The sequence below is a fragment of the Podarcis tiliguerta genome, assembly GCF_965153285.1.
Source record: "Podarcis tiliguerta genome assembly, chromosome: 13".
Classification (NCBI taxonomy): domain Eukaryota; kingdom Metazoa; phylum Chordata; class Lepidosauria; order Squamata; family Lacertidae; genus Podarcis; species Podarcis tiliguerta.
This window is the reverse complement of record NC_139546.1, coordinates 7,525,398-7,547,180: the sequence shown is the minus strand read 5'-3', so window position 1 is coordinate 7,547,180 and position 21,783 is coordinate 7,525,398. Positions and strand designations below refer to the sequence as shown.

Below are 21,783 nucleotides of genomic sequence, written 5' to 3'. Positions count from 1 at the left end.
TGGCTGCACTCAAACCCTATTCAAGCATCCATCTCTTCCCGTGGTTAACCATATGGAGAAAGAACAGTTTTACACAAGCTGGCTCCACCATCATGTCCTCTGCTCACATGCCCCAGCACGGGAGACTCTCTCATGGTGAGAGTCTACATGCATTCGTTGTGCTTCCCTTTGACAGACAATCCTTCATTGCCTGAGCAGTGTAGGGGAAAGGATGGCAAAGAATGCAGAGGTGAGGTGCAGCCAGCGGGCACCACTTTGTTCTCTCTATAGGTGACCTTTTTAAAAAAAAAATTATACATTTTTAATTAAATTTTCCATTTTACAATTTCAAATAAACATTTTACATCCTTAATATATCAACGACTTCCCTTCTTCTCTTTCCGTGGTTCATTTTACATATCTCAAATCCCTGCATATTTTACAAAAACCATGCCAATCGGTTTTCCATTATCGCTTCCATCAGAGCTTATTTACACTGCTGAATTTATCTTAATGCTGTCAGCGTTTAAGCTGTACACAATTATTTTCCATATATCCAATAAATGTTTTCCAGCCTTCTTCAAACATATCTTCTTCTTGTCCTCTTATTCTATATGTTAAGACTGCAAGTTGTGCATATTCTGTCAACTTAAGTTGCCAATCTTCTTTCGTTGGGAACTCATTCGTTTTCCATTTTGGGGCCTCTATAGGTAAAGGGAAAGGGACCCCTGACCATTAAGTCCAGTTGTGACCGGCTCTGGGGTTGCGGCGCTCATCTCACTTTATTGGCCAAGGGAGCCGGTGTACAGCTTCCAGGTCATGTGGCCAGCATGACTAAGCCGCTTCTGGTGAACCAGACCAGCACACGGAAACGTCAATTACCTTCCCGCCGGAGCGGTACCTATTTATCTACTTGCATTTTGACATGCTTTTGAAATGATAGGTTGGCAGGAGCAGGGACCGAGCAACGGGAGCTCAGCCCGTTGCGGGTATTCGAACCGCTGACCTTCTGATCGGCAAGTCCTAGGCTCTGTATTCTGTCAACTTAAGCTGCCAATCTTCTTTGGTTGGGACCTTGCTCGTTTTCCATTTTGTGGCCTCTATGGGTGATCTTAATCACACAGACAGAATAAGACATGTATTGGTCTTCTGAATATAATATAGACTAAAACCGACACTTTTACTTTCCAAATCTGTATAATTTTGGGAAAGGGTAATGCCAAAAGCTATAGCAGTTTTGAACACATAGCAGCATGCTGAATGCAGCCTGCTCTGAACTGTTTTAGTATGTATGTCTTGCTTAATGTCTCTTCAGGCAGTTCTAAGCCTCTAACAGATGGCAAGCCTGACACCCAGTGATGTGGAGAGGGGTGGGTAAAGGCAGGGACAGAGCGGGAATGGCAACGGAATGCAGATTGTCAGCTCTGAAGGCAAGCAACATGTTTGCAGCTCTAAATTAACTGTCTCATTATTAGGGGTTCCTGATGAATGTATTTAAAACCTATTCCCTTGAGGATTAATTCATCTGTGCACATTATCTGAGCTGTTTGCAAGTTGTTGTTTTTTCACAGTAGGGAACTAGACACACGTAAAAGAAAAGGAAGGTATATTTTTTGTAGGTGTGGGGAAAGTTATCAGCCATATTATATAGGACAGGAAAAAAGCATTAAAAATGTTTACATTCTCTGTTTCCCAGGGGCCTGTTAGGAGTGACACATACATGGTGCCTTCCTAAATGTGTCCACCTGCAAAAATGTTCAGAAAGTCTGACTCGTCTACGTAAATTGGTAGTACAGTGAGGCATCTGATCAAAGATCTGTATTTTAAAATAAGCTTAAAAATATATTTGTAGATGCTTGCTCCAAATGCTTGCTCCAGGCCAGGCAGAAACCAGCTGGCTGAGAGCTTTTGTTTATTCTCCTGAACAAGGGCCCCTCATTGATTTGTTGCAGTACCTCAAAGTTGTAAAAAAGGAGCAAAAGCTGGGAGCAAAAGGTCATACGAATTACAGAATACAATCCAAGCTGCAAAAACACTAATTAGAGTTGGTAAATAGTGCCTCCCATCAAACATGGTTTAAGGTATCCTGAGAAGGTTAAAAGGCAAAGAGCTAAAAGCAACAACAGCTGGCGGGGGGGTGTAAATTGAAGGGTTTGCTTTAGAAACTGCTTTTTATTAAGTTCTTTTTTCTTCTAAAAATCTATGTGTTATATATATATGTACTGACTTTAATGTAACTATACAAAAGAATGTAGAAAGTAAGAAATGTTAGATTCTTATGTTAGATTCTTATTTCATTGATGGTGTGTGAGAAGGTAAACCCAAGACCTCTGTTTATATGACAAAATTTGAAACCATGCGCCATCTGTTTTAGCCATTTGCCCCTGTTGCCAGAAGGGCAGAAGAGCAAAGAGCAGAAGAGCAAAGAGCAAAGGGTAATCTGATAATTAAGATGCCTTGTCAAGACAAATGTAAGATATATGATAGAAGGAAATATAGCTCTTTGTCTCCCATAAAAGGTAATAGGAAATGGGTGTATCTTTTATGATTGGTTCTAGCAAACAGCCAATAGGAATTTCAACCAGGCTGATTGGACAGAGGCAGCCAAAGGAGGAGTAAGGAGGCTGGGCTGAGGGAATATAAGTGCTGGTCACCAGGGCTGGGGTGTGCAGAGCTTTTGGTAAATATACCACTGTGCCAATCATTTATTTGTCTGACAAATAAATTATTATTTTAATTTCTCTATTGCTGCGTTGAATATTTCATTCCAGCTAAGCGTTAACCACAAGCAGGGTGCTACAACAGTTTGTTAATTAGGAGGAATATATCATTTCCTTTTCATTAAAAAGAACAAAAAACCTTCTAGCTATTTTTTGTTCGTTCCTTTTCATTGGGTTGTTGTATAATTTAATAGTAACGGCTTCTGTTTTCAACCTGTTACATGTAATTTATATTTTTTTATACAGTTAAAAACCAGCATACTTGTCAGGGAGGGGCTGGGCTGGATCTGAAGACTGGGGATTGCAATCGCAGGAAGATCGGTTCCTAACAGAAGAGGAGGGGGAATATTCTCCCCCACCCCCTGTGTTTCCAGAAGCAGAGAGAGACAGGCAGACACAGAAGCTGCACAGTTGAGAGAGGAGCTATGCAGCTATGAGATAGTAGCTAAGCAACCAGAAGAGAGGGAGGAGCTGGGCATCAATAGAGAGTGGGAGGGGAACCCCTTCCTCCCCCAGAACTCAGAGGTCCGAGCGTGTCAGAGAACAAAGGAGTTGCAGGGGGGTGGCGACTTCCTGTTGATGTACTTCTAGGTTGCCTGCTTGTGCTTTTAACAGAATGTTGTAATAAAAGGACTATAAATCTACCAAATGCTCATTAATTCTTATTGGTGAGCCACCGGAAGGGAGAGGGGAACTCCCGTACTTAACAATACTCTATTTCATACAACAAATACTAATATGGATTTTTTTTAAAATGCCAGATAAGCAAAACTGGAGACTCAATAATTTAAGACAGATAGACAGTCTACATAGGCCCAGTAAGAATGAAGAAGAAGAAGAAGAAGAAGAAGAAGAAGAAGAAGAAGAAGAAGAAGAAGGAGTTTGGATTTGATATCCCGCCTTTCACTCCCCTTCAGGAGTCTCAAAGCGGCTAACATTCTCCTTTCCCTTCCTCCCCCACAACAAACACTCTGTGAGGTGAGTGGGGCTGAGAGACTTCAAAGAAGTGTGACTGGCCCAAGGTCACCCAGCAGCTGCATGTGGAGGAGCGGGGAATCGAACCCGATTCCCCAGATTACGAGACTACCGCTCTTGTAGTCTGCAGGGATGCCAACTTGAATAAAATATTGTGGGAGCCTGGTAAGCCCCATCACGCATAATCGATCACATGACGAAGTGCGCACACATCATTGAATGGGAATGCCCATCAACTTTGTGGGGGCCCACCCCCTCATATATTTTATTGTGGGGGCCGAGGCCCCCACAGCCCCTAGAAATTGGCTCCTACGGTAGGCTGCCATGCAAAATTTTGTGACTAAAGCTGTAACCTCTGGTTTTCCATCTTCAAGAAGGAAACGGGACAATTCCAAACTAGAACTTCTGGGTTTTCAACCTATTGTAAGATGTTTACACTGAACAGTGCTAGGGGTTGGAATGCTAGGCAAATTGTTTTAAATAAATGAAGGCCCCAGGCCTTCCAGAAAGGACACACCTACTATCTTGCATTATTATCTGGGAAGATCATGGAAACAAACAACAGGCATTAAAGGATACAGCACAGACATCAGCCTCCTTGGACACCCGGACTTGTCTTGCTGCACATGGAACTACACTTCTGGTGCTACCAGAAGTTTTTGCACAGACCTTGCCCCTGAGGTCATACAGTGGTAAAAGGTAAAGGACCCCGACAGTTAAGTCCAGTCACGAACGACTCTGGGGTTGCGGCGCTCATCTTGCTTTACTGGCTGAGGGAGCTGGCGTTTGTCCACAGACAGATTTTCCAGGTCATGTGGCCAGCATGACTAAGCCGCTACTGGTGAAACCAGAGCAGTGCACGGAAATGCCGTTTACCTTCCCGCCGTAGCGTTATCTATTTACCTACTTGTACTTTGATGTGCTTTCGAACTGCTAAGTTGGCAGGAGCTAGGGCTGAGCAAAGGAAGCTCATCCCGTCGTGGGAACTCGAACTGCCGACATTCTGATCGGCAAGCCCAAGAGGTTCTGTGGTTTAGACCACAGCGCCACCCGTGTCCCTACCACCAGCTCAGCCATTTGCCAGATCTCGGTCTCATCCAGCCCCACGAGGCCTGAGCCCTTCTCTTCAGGCTCCAGCACCTGAACTGCCAAGCACAACCCCTTAGCTCTCAGAGTTAACTGACTGCCTCTGTGTCCAGGAGTCTGTTTTTAACTAATTTATACTCCACCTTGATCTCTGAATTTATTTGACACCACACTAGAACTTATAACTCGGTAATGAAATTAATTACAAATCAGAAAAGGTAGATTCCTCCACCCATAGCCTGTATTATGAAGAATTGGGTTGTTGTCACCCCCCCCCCCGCTGGCTTTGCAAAACATGTGGTGGTAGGAGCATGAAACCAGAGGATGTGGGTGTCGGGGGCGGGGAGAGAAATACCACATGTGAGGGCCTGGGAATCTGATTCAGAATCTGAACCTGAGGAGTCCCAGCCTGCACAGGAGTCCCCGCCTCCAGGGCCGGCTGAGCCAGGGCAGGGGCTTGAATCTGAAGGGCCTGCACCTGTGCCAGATCCTCAGGAGCAGACACCAGATGTATCCACTCTGGCTCCAGAGGTGATTGAGCCAGTGTGGTGTAGTGGTTAAGAGAGGTAGTCATGTAATCTGGGGAACCGGGTTCGCGTCTCCGCTCCTCCACATGCAGCTGCTGGGTGACCTTGGGCCAGTCACACTTCTCTGAAGTCTCTCAGCCCCACTCACCTCACAGAGTGTTTGTTGTGGGGGAGGAAAGAAAAGGAGAATGTTAGCCGCTTTGAGACTCCTGAAGGGGAGTGAAAGGCGGGATATCAAATCCAAACTCTTCTCTTCTTCTTCTTCTTGAGGGCCCATTGCCTGCAGGTGTGCCTCTCCCAGCCCTGTCAGGGGAAAGTGAAGCTGCCCCTGGGTCCAATAACCCTCCAGCCTCTCCTGAGCTGTAGAGGCTCAGGGCAGAGAGGCGGCGGACGAGGAGGAGTGCTCGCCTTAAGGCCAGGAGAGGCGGGTCACCTGTGGGCCGGGACCGCCCCTGGCCTCAGAGAAAATAAAGGCCAGTCAGCCCAGTCCCAGGTTACGGGAGCAACGACATTGGAAACCTGTTTCTGCCAGCACCCACACCTGTTCTTCCGGAGTTCCTGACCATGCCCAGCTTCTTGCTTTGGACCCTGCTTCCCCCTTGGTGGACAGTCTCCAGACCCTTGACCCAGGACCGGACTCTGACCACGCCTCACAGTAACCTCCCCCCAGGACCAGCACACCACACTTCGTTCATTTAACTACATCTAGTTGTAAACCTTGTTTTTCTTTAATAGTAGACATTCTGAGGCTGAGCATGGTGCTCACTGTAGTGGTGGGCATCTAACACGATCTTTAGAATTTTTATAGAGAGCTTCCTTTCTCAAATTCTTTGCAGCAAATGCCTAGTTAAACCTTACTGCACATCTGTGCCAAAACAAAGCATCGATACCTTAAAACTACAGGTAAGAACGCAGTGCACTGGGAGAAGTAGTCAGAAATTGCTTGTTTTCAGAAACTGGTTAATTCTCTAGACTATGCAATTATGCCTCATGTAAATAATGGGAGACATAACAAAACTATGAATATGTAAAAGTTCAGGGGCACTGCTGCAAGAATTCAAGTTCATTGTTTCAGAGCTCCCTCCCAGCAAAAAAAACCCAGTTCCAAATGGCAATAATGTATTCCTGGTGTCAAGGAGAGTTCAATTAACTATTTCTTCCCACCCACACAATGATCTTTTTGTGCAGCTCCTGTAGAATTAAGGGCAGGTTCACACATTCATTTACATCAGGTAATTTCTCTTAAAATGTGCTCTTTATCTCCTTGACATCTGATGGGAGGGTGTTCCACAGGGAGGTTTCTGGATTGTGTGAAAGCACTCTGACAACTTTGGGAGACAGGCAATCGGCCACTCCTAAGTGTATTTCTGTATGTTTAATTAACCAGGTTTTTTCTCTTTAAAAAGGGGGTGTTTAACCTTACAGATCTCTTTGAGCTCTGTATAGAACAGCAGTGAATAAATCCTGTAACAAATAAAGCCAGCAATAATTCTGAATAAACCTAGTCTTTCTGAATAGCCACCCACCTGGATAAAAAACAATCTGGAAACAAGAAGTAATAGCAGTCTGGGGGACTCTAAAGAAAAATGCAGATTGACTGCAACACCTTCTGCATACCTGAATAAGTACTGAGACATATTAACGGCACCCACATGGAGACCAATAACAAATATGCCCCGCTAAGCATCAAAACTGTTGATGCACTTCCAATTCTAACAGCATCTCTGTGTAAGAAGAGACAGAAGACCTGAATTACTATTCAGCAAATGAACCAACATCTGTTAGGCTCCAATGTAGACTTGCACAGACTTTACAAACATTCACTCTGACTGCAGTTCTGTACACATCTACCTATGACCAAACTCCACTGAATCCAACAGGACTTATTTCTGACTACATAATGTAAGGTTGTAGTGTAAAAGTGTCGGCATACTAGCCTAGCCTACGGGGAGCAAGGACAGGTATGATTAAGTAGGCTTCTCTCCTCAACACTATTTAAAAATTATTTAAAACAAAAACATAGCTTCTGAGATTAGATATCCAGGTTCTTAACATATCGAAGCAACTGAAAACAAAAATTGTGGGCACCTGGTTTCATCTGTCAAGCTATTGTCAACCCCCCCCTTGTTTATCCATTTGTGATAGTCTGTTATGTGACAATAATGAACTACTATGTTCACTGATATGTGTCGGTAATATTTCAAATAATGTCTACCTAATGTGAAAGTAACCTCTGCGGGGGTATTTTCCATGTGCTTGTCATTTTGAGAGAGATGAAGAGATATAAAAGTTCTTTGGGTGAGCAAAAGGTGGTGGTTCTCAAACACTTTTCAATTTAAGGAGTTCACACCTTTGACTGAGAGCCATCAAATGATGAAAGATCATGTATGCATGTGTGAACCAGATCACATTTGACTGTTGTTGCTGAAATTATTTCAGCAGAGATCCTGCTCAAATATTATGGGAATGATAGTAGACCGGTGGCAGAGTACTGTTTTTGTTTACAGAAGATGCTAGGTTCAGTCCCAGCCTCTCTAACTAGAGAGGTTCTCACATAGCAAGGCTGAGATAGACCCATGCCTGAAACCTTCAAGTCATGGAATCATAGAGATGGAAGAAACCCCATAGATCATCTAGTCTAACCCCATGCAATACAGGCATACACACCTATACAGGGATCAAATCCACGACCTTGACCTCAGCAGCAGCACACTACTGAGCTAACCAATAAGACTTGGAGAGCAATTGCCAAATCAGAGGAGATGGAACTAGATGGACTAATACTCTAACTCACTTTACAGCAACTTCATGCATTTATTGTCATGGAATTCTACTCAGTATTGATCCAGAGCAGAACTCCGACATAAAGTTAAAGCAATGGTAAACGGACCCCTGACCATTAGATCCAGTCGTGACCGACTCTGGGGTTGCGGCGCTCATCTCGCTTTATTGGCCGAGGGAGCTGGTGTACAGTTTCCGGGTCATGTGGCCAGCATGACTAAGCCACTTCTGGTGAACCAGAGCAGCGCACGGAAACGCTATTTACCTTCCCGCCAGAGTGGTACCTATTTATCTACTTGCACTTCGACGTGCTTTCGAACTGCTAGGTTGGCAGGAGCAGGGACCGAGCAACGGGAGCTCACCCGGTCGCGGGGATTCGAACCGCCGACCTTCTGATCGGCAAGTCCTAGGCTCTGTGGTTTAACCCACAGCACCACCCGTATCCCCTATATAGTTATATATATATATAACTATATAGACATATAGTTATAGTTATATAACTACATAGACATATAGTTAGCAGAGTAAAAATTTAAACATGTTGCAGGATTCCTCCCAAAATTGACCAGAGGCAATTAATATTTCATCCAGCAGAGCGTTACTGCTACTGAAGGCAAATGAGCATAATTGTTACAAATACAATTCATTCAGGATTGGCCCTGTACATAAGAAATCCAGTTGCAGCACTTAACCTAAACTTAAAATAACTTATAATTCTAAATCCATGCAAAATGAGTGATGAAGAGTAAAGAAAACATATATTTATAAATTGGAGTTGAAAATGTCAACCAACCATTAATCAACAAAATTAATCAGTAAGAAATCATTTATAATAAATTATCTCGAGATTTAAGGAAGACGTGAGGGCTATTTTGTTTTTGGTGGGTTACTTTAAGTGGGAGTGAAAGATAAATGGCCTAGCCAGTTGAATTGCTAGAGGACAGTCAGTTCCAGGAGACACTTCACTCCTAATCCTCTTTGATGTAAAACAGATGTGGTAGAAAAATAGTGTTAAGTGCTAGTCATTAAATTATTGTACTAGCTAGAACTGAAATGGCACATAAACAGAAAGTCCCATATGATCCTTTAATTGAGGATGTAGCAGGAACCCCCCCCCCCCAATCATTCAGTTTGTACAAACTTCACACACTCACACTCACACACTACATACGCTGCGCTTCTGTTATAAATTCATAGAAAATCAACCATACATCGGATTTGCACTGTTCCACTTTTATTTTACTCTATGAAGGAAGGACTACAAAATGGGGGAGGTTTGATACAGGGCAGCCATAATCCCTTGACCATACCAGCACATCCACAGGAGCCCTGCCCAGTTGCTATGCCAACCCTGATGGTCCTAGACAGAAGACCATCAAGATCACAAAGAACTTGCATATGGGAGTGAATTCAGCACAGACTGGAACAAAGGACAATAATCAGCTCTTCCCTCTGGGGGCAGGAAACTGCAAACTCCCCTCTGTCACCTGGAAAGGACTCATGGGGAGGGGGAAAGGGGGAACCAGCCAGGTGACAGGACACTCAGGTTACCACCACAACTCCTCCCTCAACCCCTCCTTTCTGTAATGTATGCATGATGTTTCTGGGGGTGGGCTTGACCTAGAGGATGGGAATTTCAAAAGTCTTTATAAGACCTTGCACACCATTTTTTTCTGTGTCCTTCCTCTCTCCTGCAAGTGAGGGGAGCACCCTGTTGCAACAGTTCAATAAAGGCCAAGCCTACAGGCTGCTGTTTTGCTCCAAGTTATCCTGGTTGGTGTCTTTGTTTTTGTCCAAGGGAGCCCTCGGATTTTTCCGTTAGCAAGGACAAGATAAAAAGAAATGGGAAGACGATAAATATGAGAAATATTGCTCACTGAGGCTACTGTCTTATGCACACTTATCTGAAAGTTAACCCCATTGTAAACATACATAGTGTTGCACTATTAATTAATATCCAGGAGGGAAGAGAAAATAGTGCAGAGCTACTTTGATGATTGGGTTTTATTTTATTTTTTTGTCATATTGGGATGGCATATTTCAATCTGCTTGTTCCATTTGAACCTTATTTTTAAATTCTGGGTATTAAATTTATTTATATGATGAACTATAGAAGTTCAAATGTTAAAAAAGCTACACTAAAAGATTGCTTTTCCTTCTAATAATAAATGGTAGCTTTAAAAAATTAAATTGTAAGTTATAGCACAGTTTCATTAGCACACTATCTTGAAAAGACATATATATATAAATTTTAACAATTCTGCACATTACCAGTCAGTTGCAAAACAGATGGTCTAAGTGATGCACCCCTTTTTTATAATGTGTTTATTTGTGTTAGCTGGACTCCATTTCAAATGCTGTGCCATAATGGGCTGAGGATATTGCTGTTAGGATATTTCCGTCCCACCTTAAAAGGGAGCAGGCTTTGTGAGTCACAGAGTCTGCATATTTCCTGTTCACAGGAAGTCTATGTTGTGTCTTTGCTTTCGTTTCTCTCTCTGTGCCTGAACACTGAAGCAGGCAGTCATGTTTTTCTTTGTTCTGACCAATGCTGAATAAACTTGTAAATAATACTCTCCTGCGTGCATCTTTCGCTGTGAATTATCTGCTGATAGAGCGTGCATCAGCTCTGGAATGTGGCAAGCTATTTCTGGAGCTCGTGTCGCTAATTGCTGATACTGCATGTCTACGGGAGATCAATGGACGTCCGGAGATGACGTGGAGTCATGATGGACTTTGTCTTCCTGGCAGTATCCCAACAATTGCATGCTGTAACTAAGGAGAAGTGCTTAAGAATTTAAAAAAATGAACTCACCATGAATATACAGAAAACCTTATTCTGAATTCTTGATCCCAGGAATAAGAACAAATAGATTTTTGCTTAGCTGAGCTATCTGACTATGTTTCATCAACACTCGATATTGGCATCAGTAGACTTCCTAAGAATTATAGATGTTTACGCAGCACCTCTCACTGCATCTGCTTCCTCAGAGCGGCATATATCAAACCTTTGATGTGCATCACCCACCAAATCCTTTCACTTCCTTCCTGAAGTGATTTACAATGAATTCCTAGCCTTACTTATTGACTGCATCAGGATTCAAGCACTTACCTGGGCTGCTAATCTTCTGCTTTTGGTTTTTGTTGCTCTGTGTAAGTTAGCGAGATTGATCTGCTCCTGTTTTCTCTAATGTTAGAATAGCACATTCAGAATTTTAATAACAATGAGAAGGTGGCAGTCGAATGAACAATGTCTGTGAATTGTTTCCTGAACGTTGGTTGTATAACAAGTGAGGAGGAAAGCCTCCTGTTTTTCCCGTTTGGTGTGTAATGAGCAATATATACACAATCATAATATCAAAGCAATAATAATAATAAATAATAGTAGTAGATTAAGTAGATTAGCACTGGGCATGAAGCACCAAAAGAGAGTAGTTAATGAAAATAGTTCATTAGCTTTATTATTAAGATCGTAAACACAAAGATTATAAAGGCAACAGATGAAATATTGAAGCTGTATAATCACAGAATACACAGTAAGTGAGATAGTCCTACATCAAATGTAAGCAGGTAGCAGTTCCTCCTTTTTCAAAGAAACATTAGTATAAATCACACAGATGTTTTATATAGTACTATCAATAGAAAGGGACGCGGGTGGTGCTGTGGGTAAAACCTCAGTGCCTAGGGCTTGCTGATCAAAAGGTCAGCGGTTCGAATCCCCGCGGCAGGGTGCGCTCCCGTTGTTCGGTCCCAGCGCCTGCCAACCTAGCAGTTCGAAAGCACTCCCGGGTGCAAGTAGATAAATAGGGACCGCTTACTAGCGGGAAGGTAAACGGCGTTTCCGTGTGCGGCTCTGGCTCGCCAGAGCAGCAATGTCACGCTGGCCACGTGACCCGGAAGTGTCTTCGGACAGCGCTGGCCCCCGGCCTCTTTGAGTGAGATGGGCGCACAACCCTAGAGTCTGTCAAGACTGGCCCGTACGGGCAGGGGTACCTTTACCTTTTTATCAATAGAAAGAGCAACTAAGTATTAGGACTGGTCATTTGGGAGCTCAGCCTGGACCCCATCAGAGACTCCTCAGTCACTACAACCCAACTGAGAGGCTCTTCAGATGGCAACTGGTGACCCCTGGAAAGGAGGAGCTGAGGGCAAAATATTACGGGGCAGCTACATTAGGATGAGGGTGGCACTGTGGTCTAAACCACAGAGCCTAGGACTTGCCGATCAGAAGGTCGGTGGTTCGAATCCCCATGACGGGGTGAGCTCCCGTTGCTCGGTCCCTGCTCCTGCCCACCTAGCAGCTCGAAAGCACGTCAAAGTGCAAGTAGATACATAGGTACCACTCCGGCAGGAAGGTAAACAACATTTCCGTGTGCTGCTCTGGTTTTGCCAGAAGCAGCTTTGTCATGCTGGCCACGTGACCCGGAAGCTGTCTGCGGACAAACTCCGGCTCCCTCGGCCTATATAGCGAGATTAGTGCCGCAACCCCAGAGTTGTCCGCGACTGGACCTAACGTTAGGTCCGGGGTACGTTTACCTTTGCTTAATTACGAGTCTGGCCCATTGCCGGACCCCAGTGTGATCAGAAGCAATTGGCATAGTCTAAACAGGCCAGTTGTGCTGGGAAAACTTGCACCTTTCCCATTGTAAGCAGTGAAAGCAAGTTGAAATTTGTAGAGCTGGAAATCCCCTGAACTTAGTCTGTACAGGGCTAAGGCTAAGTCAAGGAATTTGAGATGTCTGGAGAATGCATGGTGCCAGCAGTTTCCTTGTTTCCTTCTTTCCTTCCTTCCTTCCTTCCTTCCTTCCTAAAAAAACACTTTAAAAGCTTTTGGCTTGACCATGGCTACCACCACCCTTCTTTCTTGGGGAATGACACTAGCACACCACAACTGTAAAAGGGGGAGGGGGAGAGCCCCCACAACAGCATAATAAGTCCCCCTATTTCATGCCGCATGCACAAATGACTGGGGGTGTTGCAACACCATGGACAGACCTGATCACCTGGGTCTTTCCTATGCAATATGTGCCTCAAGGGAAAGACTCACAAGACCAGCAGTTCCCACACTGCTGCCTCAATATACACAGTCCCAAGCTGTGTGGGAGCTTACCACAGAAAGCATGGGCTCTGCTTAGCTGAGGGCTGCTTCTGAAGGGCATTTATGCATGGTAGCTCTTGTATATTAATTTTAAAATGCCCAGACTTCATTACCTCAAAAGGACATTCCCATGTGCAATAGCAAACTACTCTCCTGGAAGGTCAGCTGCCTGAGGTGAGCACAGTTTTATATTATGGTTCATCTTGGTACCATATGGAAAGATGCCTATCTTGACATAATGAGCATTCTACTTCCATTTTGCTTGAAAATTTAATTTTAAGTTAATTAAGCCACACAAATCGTTCAGTGGCATCGTTCTGGACTTCTTAGAACACTGCAGGCATAAAACACAATAAAAATACTGCAATCACATTAAAAATAACAAGATGTAGGTGGAGGATTTGACTGAGGAGGTCAAGGTTTCTCAGTCATATAGCTGGTTCTCCTCGCACCAATGGCTCCCTCAGAATAACCTACCTCATGCAATTCTGGGCTGCATCAATAGGAGTATAGCATCTAGATCAAGGGAAGTAATAGTGCCACTGTATTCTGCTCTGGTCAGACCTCACCTGGAGTACTGTGTCCAGTTCTGGGCACCACAGTTCAAGAAGGACATTGACAAACTGGAATGTGTCCAGAGGAGGGCAACCAAAATGGTCAAAGGCCTGGAAACGATGCCTTATGAGGAACGGCTAAGGGAGCTGGGCATGTTTAGCCTGGAGAAGAGGAGGTTAAGGGGTGATATGATAGCCATGTTCAAATATATAAAAGGATGTCACATAGAGGAGGGAGAAAGGTTGTTTTCTGCTGCTCCAGAGAAGCGGACACGGAGCAATGGATCCAAACTACAAGAAAGAAGATTCCACCTAAACATTAGGAAGAACTTCCTGACAGTAAGAGCTGTTCGACAAGGGAATTTGCTGCCAAGCAGTGTGGTGGAGTCTCCTTCTTTGGAGGTCTTTAAGCAGAGGCTTGACAACCATATGTCAGGAGTGCTCTGATGGTGTTTCCTACTTGGCAGGGGGTTGGACTCGATGGCCCTTGTGGTCTCTTCCAACTCTATGATTCTGTATGTATGTTGTGAGGGATACTATGGGATTATGCTGTGTGTGTTATCTAAGTACCTCTGAGAGAGTGGGAAGACATAGATAACAAATACCTACAATAATGTTCTTGTCCATCACAGTGTTGCACTTTGAATATCTAGATATGGATGCTGAGGTTTGTGAAGGCAAATCATGCTTTCCATTCAGGGTCCTCCAATTTGCATTGTAATAGAGATCCTCTGTATTTTGAACACTCTTTAAGCTGCTTATATATCTTTTAACAGGCCTTCCATAACTATTCCGGGTTAATACCGTTCTGACCCCAATCAGAATCCAGCCTATAAATTCTTCGGTGCACTTTTAATCATACAAATAAGCTACTTTACCACTTGGTTTGCTCCTGCTATCAGATCCGAATGTGAAACAGTATGAACCTTTCTCATTACCTTATTAGACTATTTCAGAGTTTTAATCTTCCCAAGCTGCTCTTCAGTTATGTTGACAGATTCATGAAATCTGCTTTGACATGCAGTACTGTTGAGTTATAATCTAGGTGCCAGAAAAGCTATGACCTCACCTTTGCCCATTTGCCCATTCTGATTTTCCTTCGCAACTGAGGCCTTGCTGCACACCACCTGATTACTGAATTCTGACCCAATTATACATGCAACTCATGACTTGATGTTACAACTCATTACTTGATTATACATGCAACTCATTACTTGGTGGGGCCTGGAATAGGTGGCCGCACATGTGGCTGAACAGCTCAGTGGTTACGCCAGGTGTGCAAAACTGCTTCCCAGCAAGTTTGTAATGTATGCATGTCATTTTTTTTTAATAAGATTTTTATTGGGTATTTTATACTTATACTTATAACAAGAAAGACATAACAAAAAAGACAATAAAAAATAAACAAAAGGGGAAAAAAGCAATACATAAATTCAACAAACAATACATCCACAATAGAAACTGAAATAAAAACAATACAACAATACAACATAAAAAAAGAAACAAAAGTAAAAACACACATCCAAATTTTATATCCACATCTTTCATTAGCTTATTTCCTCGACTTCCCTGCACCTCCCTTTTTTGTATTCTAGTTCAAATTATCTAATTCAACAAATCCTTTCCCTCTTCTTCAATTTAATCTTTAATTTATCATAATACCATTTAATTTTCAATTTCCCAATTTAACACATTAACACTTAATGTTCATATCATTCTTAATAACCCTTCTGCTAAAACCGTGTAACTTCATTCCAATATACTTCTAACATTCATTAATTTTACAGTATTTTTATAAATATACTTTAAATTTTTTCCAATCTTCTTCCATCGACTCTTCTCCCTGGTCTCAGATTCTGCCGGTCATTTCCGCCATTTCCATGTAGTCCATCAGTTTCATCTGCCATGTAATGTATGCGTGTCATGTGGGTATGTATGTGTGCTGATCTACTCACATATATGTGTTGGGTTTTCTTGACATTGGTGTGGTCAGTGGTGCTACCCAGTATGTGTTTGTTTGTAATAATGATTTGCATGGCAGCCCACCTGTGAACTATCGACGTTTCAGCACACCTGTATCTTAACAATGTAAGTAATTAGAGGTGGAGTTATGTGATGCAGCAATGTGATAGGGTAATTGATTACTTTGAAAATTGGATTTCAGCTGACCAAATGCTTGGTATTCCGCTGGGGGAGTGTGGAGTGGTGAAAAGGGTGTTTTCACAGCTGTTTGATTATTTCTTAAAATAAATATAGGCAAAGATATTGCGGGCCAGTTTTTATTCCATCCCCCCAGCCGCTGTGCAAGCTCGGTTGGTCCAGAAGGTCCAACAATATGGTGTTATTTTGAGTCTATTTAAGCAAGGCAGGTTCGAGGCACAAATTGGGTATGGTTCTTCTCTTCAAGGGCTTGGGCCAGATGACCATTTTGGTCATTTCCAACTCCACAATTCTGTGATCTCTGACATAATGTGCAGGGCGTGTGGTTTCCCCATAAGGAACAGCCGCATAATCCTGCTTTGCAGAGGGTCAACCTAGAGTTTCCTCAAGGTCCCTTCCAGCTCTACAGTTCTGTGATTCTTCTTTGGGTGCTTCAGCCCAGAAATGGGCTTGTTCTTATTACCCACTTGCTCAGCATTGCAGGCAGCATAGCTTAATAGTTAGAGCATGGTGGGAATTTGCCGTATGGGGTCACCTGCGTATTCATGCTTGGCAGTGAGCTGGACTAGTTGATCCTTACAATCCCCTCTAGCCTTAAGGTGTTGGGGAGCAGCCTATATGACCCAGGGCCCCCCGACTTTAACTATACACACAGATAGTCTTATCACTACATGTGCTGTGCGTTTTATAAGAATAAATAGGAATATGCATGTATTCACTTGCTTAAACAGGTTTGTGTGTGGCTGTGCATGTGCTTGGTTAATCTCATGTGCAGGAAATCTAATGTGGGTAGCTGCACATGGGGGTTGGGCTAGATGACCCAGGGACCCTTACAACCGTAGGTTTCTAACATTATGGAAGGATACTGATATTTTAGCTCTTGGTATACATGTGGTCATAGGTGGGTGTATGTCTGCAGGACTACCATGTATGGTTTTAGTACACATGTGATTTACGGTACAGTTTATGTGGGCGTATATAATGGTAATAATAATAATAATAATGATAATTTTATTATTTATACCCTGCCCATCTGGCTGGGTTTCCCCAGCCACTCTGAGTGGCTCCCAACTGAATATTAAAAACACAATACAGCATGAAACATTAAAAACTTCCCTAAACAGGGCTGCCTTCAAATGTCTTTTAAAAGTAAGATAGTTGCTTATTTCCTTGACATCTGGTGGGAGGGCGTTCCACAGGGCAGGCACCACTCCCAAGAGGGCCCTCTGCCTGGTTCCCTGTAACCTCACTTCTCGTAGGGAGGGAACCGCCAGAAGGCCCTCGGCGCTGGACCTCAGTGTCCAGGTAGAACGATGAGGGTGGAGACACTCCTTCAGGTATACTGGACCGAGGCCGTTTAGGGCTTCACAGGTCAGCACCAACACTTTGCATCGTGCTCAGAAATGTACCGGGAAAATATGTATTCTCTTATATCTCTGCAATTTATATAACTTGTTAGAACAGTAATACCATCTGTGTTGCACACACATGGAACCTTTATGTGCTGTAATTTAGTGTGTTTGTCCCTTCTCAACTTGCGAGTTGTTTTATTATCAATTTTAGCAAATCATGTGGACAAAATGGGGCCTGCTGATGTCGCCTTTGTATGTTATGTCCTTAACATTTTTTTCCCTTCTACTCTGGAGGCTTCAAATGGCTTGGCGCTAAGAATGCGTACAAATTCATATGGTAACAGTTTTCTGCTTTACTTTTATATTTGGGTGAGTCCTCCACCCCCCAGCTTCTCCCTTGATTATTCCTCTTCTAGCAAATATTCCCCATGCTCAGTCTCTCCACTCATTGCAGCTTGATTCCCGAAGGGCAGGGTAGTTGCTGGGACCTGCATCCGTAGCTGAATTTGACTGCCCATCAGTTAGCGTTCCTATTATTCCAAGGAAAGTTATATAACTCATGATCATATTTTAACAAATAATGCTAATCGTTTTCAGGGTTACTAATTGTCCTTGGAAGCTTACACCATTAAAAATGGGTTAGTTTTAAGGTGCTAAAAGGTAAAGGTAAAGGTACCCCTGCCCATACGGGCCAGTCTTGACAGACTCTAGGGTTGTGTGCCCATCTCACTCAAAGAGGCCGGGGGCCAGCGCTGTCCGAAGACACTTCCGGGTCACGTGGCCAGCGTGACATCGCTGCTCTGGCGAGCCAGAGCTGCACACGGAAACGCCGTTTACCTTCCCGCTAGTAAGCGGTCCCTATTTATCTACTTGCACCCGGGGGTGCTTTCGAACTGCTAGGTTGGCAGGCGCTGGGACCGAACAGCGGGAGCGCACCCTGTCGCGGGGATTCGAACCGCCGACCTCTTGATTGGCAAGCCCTAGGCACTGAGGCTTTAACCCACAGCGCCACCCGTGTCCCTTTTAAGGTGCTAGGTTGTTTTTAATAGCTCAGAGTCCATCTTCTCTCTTTCTGTTTCCAATTCTCTTGTCGAGTAGCTTTCATTTCATTTCATTTCGTTTTGTTTTGTTTTCCTCTGTTAAAACCTTAAGCATGAGAAATGAAAACTGAGATCATGAATGATGAAATAGGTAGTCATCTCTATGTCAGCAATTATTATTATTCAAAATGTATCAGGCAGCCAGAAAAGCAATGTAGTTTCTCATCCGTAGTCTCCGTCTGTATACCTGTGCTTGTCATCTTACAAAATGTAATTGTTGCTTCTTAGGATTATGTAATGCAATGTCAGAAGACCTGACATGTTGTTTACATATGTAGGGAGTTAGATTGCCTCTCAGCTAAGGATACAAAGCAACAACATGTAACAGTTAATAGGCATTCATTTGTTAAGGCTGACGGCTACCAATGGGTGCCCTAGAAAAATAATTGGAAGAATGCATTGTTTCTACTACAAAGAGATAAAGTGCAGAATTTTCCTTTTAATTTGTGCCATTTGAAAGGGAGGAATTTGGAAACACCGCTGTGTCAACTGCCTTGAATTCAAGATGCCACCTGTCTTCTTTCAGTTGAATGAAATATGATCCAGCTTTTTCTCATTTTGTTCATATTAGGATGGGTAAATCCTGCCCTCCAAGAAATTTCCCACAGAAAAGCAGGTACTACCAAATTCATTTGGAATTTTGTCTTAGGCTTTATTTCAGTACTGAAGATGTGAAAGAAAAATTGGATTTTCAAGAGTGCAAGAGTTTATTTTTTAAAAAAACAACAACAAATAAATGGAAATTTTGGAAATAAGGATAAGCAATGAGAAAACAGGAAAGAACAAATGAGTAACAACCCCCCTTTGGCACTGAGCTCCGCTCCTGCCCCAAATCTAATATCACTAGCCACCAGGAATCTGCAGCCTCTCGTTTCAGTCAATCAATCAATCAATCAATCATATGTTTATTCGGCTTTACGCCCATATTGGAACACAACACACAGAACAAAACAAATCAAATAAAACAGCGGACTCGTACAAATCACACATGGTATATCACCGTTCACAACTCACAAGGACATATATTAGCCATTATAAGAAAAGTTTAAAATTAAGGTTAAAATTTTTAAGCACGACACTAAAATCAATATCTAATGTCATTATAAAAAATTCTTATATCTATCAATAATCAGCTAACATTCCATTCTGTCTCTTATACGAGAGGACGGGTGTTAGAAATTTAGCAACCTGAAGGGTAATATAAGGATCCACATCTTGAAGTACCCAGGCAAGCTGTAGGTCTACTAGTTTGCCAGCCATAGGCTGGATTATGGAGTTTAGTATGCTGGCACGGGCTGAGCTGTACAAATCGCAGATAAACATAACATGATGAAGAGATTCAGGTGTTTTCATTTCACAAGCACACATTGAAGGGACTTGGCCCTTGGAAAATCTGTGTCTCAGCACGTTTGTTGGAAAGACATTGAACCTAGCTCTAATAAAGGCATAACGGTGAGACGCGACCATAAGTGATGTTAAATAGGACGGAGCGCGGTAGATAGGGGTTATGCCAAAGTTTAAAGGTGAGCATACTCCACCAGCAGCTATGAAATTTTGGTATAGCTCCGCATCATCCAGCCTTTGGTTTATACACCTTTTTGCCACATTTATCGTTTCAGTTTGGCACCTGAGTCTGAACCTTCTGTTGAAGAAAATAATTATCTGACGAGCTTAGAGAGAACATCCTTCATTACTTAAAAGGAAACATTTAGACTGGTATTCCAAGCTGTCATACAGGACTCAGCGAAGGCTGTGGTTAGTAGGGCTATGCATTGAATATGTATCCAGCTCAAATTAAAAGGCAAAAGGGGGCGATTCAGGTGACTGAGATGCATTACATAATTAGGAGGCATTTTGAGTCAGGTTAGAGACTCCCATGTTGCTCTATAGACTCTGTTCCTCAAAAGGTTTTCTAGCAAAACATCTGATCTTCTAACAAAAATATGTAACTCATAGGAGCCAACTCATAGGGGCCAAGGTCCCTTAGCCCCCCTATAAAATATTTGAGGGGGCCGCTCCCATGAAGTTGATGGGCATTGCCAAGACACAAGAATTACCCACGCTGGAGGAATGGCAGATGAAAGTCATGGACTATATGGAATCCGCAGAAATGACTGGCAGAATCAGAGACCAGGGAGAAGAGACGGTGGAGGAAGATTGGAAGAAATTTAAAGACTATTTACAGAAACACTACAAGATTAATGAATGTTAAAATAACATCAGATTGAATGTATAAGGTTATTGGAGTAAAATTTTAAGGATCAGAAGACCCAACATCTTAAGTTCTAAGCATTGAATAAGCTATATTAAGACATTCAAATCAGAAAGGAGGTTAATTATGACAGAGGGAAGGGATTTGTTGTTTAATTGTATGAATTGGAATACAGGGAAGGGAGACTCGGGGAAGTCAGAGAAACAAGTTAATGCAAGATCAATATGAAGATAAGATTGTGTTTATTTCTGTTGTTTGTAGTATGTTATGTTTGTGTAATTCTGTATGTTTTTGGTGTATTGTTTGTTGTTTTTGTTTTGCTTTGTCGTCTTTTATGCAAAATCGAATAAAATATTTATAAAAAAAAGAAGAAGTTGATGGGCATTGCCATTCAAATGGAGTCCATGTTCCATGTCTTGTGGTCGATTGTGCAATATGGGGCTTACCTGCCCCCCATAATATTTTATTCAAGTTAGTACCCCTGATGTAACTTGTCCCTCAGCTCAGCCTCAATACCTGAGGAAAATAGCCAATATAACACCACAATTATAAAAAACCAGTCCTGGAAATTACAGGCCGGTTAGCTTAAAGTCTGACCTGGGAAAACTGGCAGAAAATATTTTTAAAGGTAAAATAACGAAGCATATAGAAATCAAAGTAAAACTGCCAATATGGGAATGTCATTGTACAAATCTATGTTGCAGTCACATTTAGAATACTGTGTACACTTCTGGTCACCTCGCCTCAAAAAGGATATTGCAGAGTTGGAAAAGGTTTTAACGTAAGAATGGTTCCATGCACCCAAAACTTTCTCCAAATGGGGCAATAGGGTGCAGCAAATAAACATAGGTTAAGACACTTCAGGCTTTCCCGCTCTAGACACCGTCCCTAAAGCTAAAGACATATGTTGGATTGGCCATTTCCCACACCCTCTAGCCCCTGGGATGTGCTTCCTTTGTACCCAGAGATGCACCTTGAGCTGCCCTTTCTTCCATCTGGTTCCCTAATATAGCCTCTGGATTCTCCTGCTACCCCAATCCATACAGCTCAATGAAGTATGAAGATCTTAGTCCCAACTGCAAACTGCTTATATGCACATTCTCAATGGTTTTACCACCGTCCAATTGGATTCTTAGACCTGCTAGCTTTAACAACTTAAGAAAATAATTTCCAAAGTAACTTAGAGTTTTATTTTTCATTGCAGTGGTGCTATGGGTTAAACCACAGAGCCTAGGACTT

The 21,783-nt window shown here is 42.8% G+C and overlaps 1 protein-coding gene across 2 annotated transcripts in view; it reads left to right on the top strand.

Moving 5' to 3' along the window:
* The window catches only part of CENPC (centromere protein C), a gene marked incomplete at its 3' end in the record, with an annotated part of 540,346 nt that overhangs the window by 166,783 nt on the left and 351,780 nt on the right, over nucleotides 1-21,783 (top strand). Inside the window, exon 18 of one of the 2 annotated variants that reach the window (XR_014503953.1) lies at nucleotides 20,134-20,144. The exons of the other annotated variant lie outside the window; for it this stretch is intronic. Of the gene's footprint in view, nucleotides 1-20,133; nucleotides 20,145-21,783 lie in introns of those variants that run through there. 2 annotated transcript variants of the gene reach the window in all.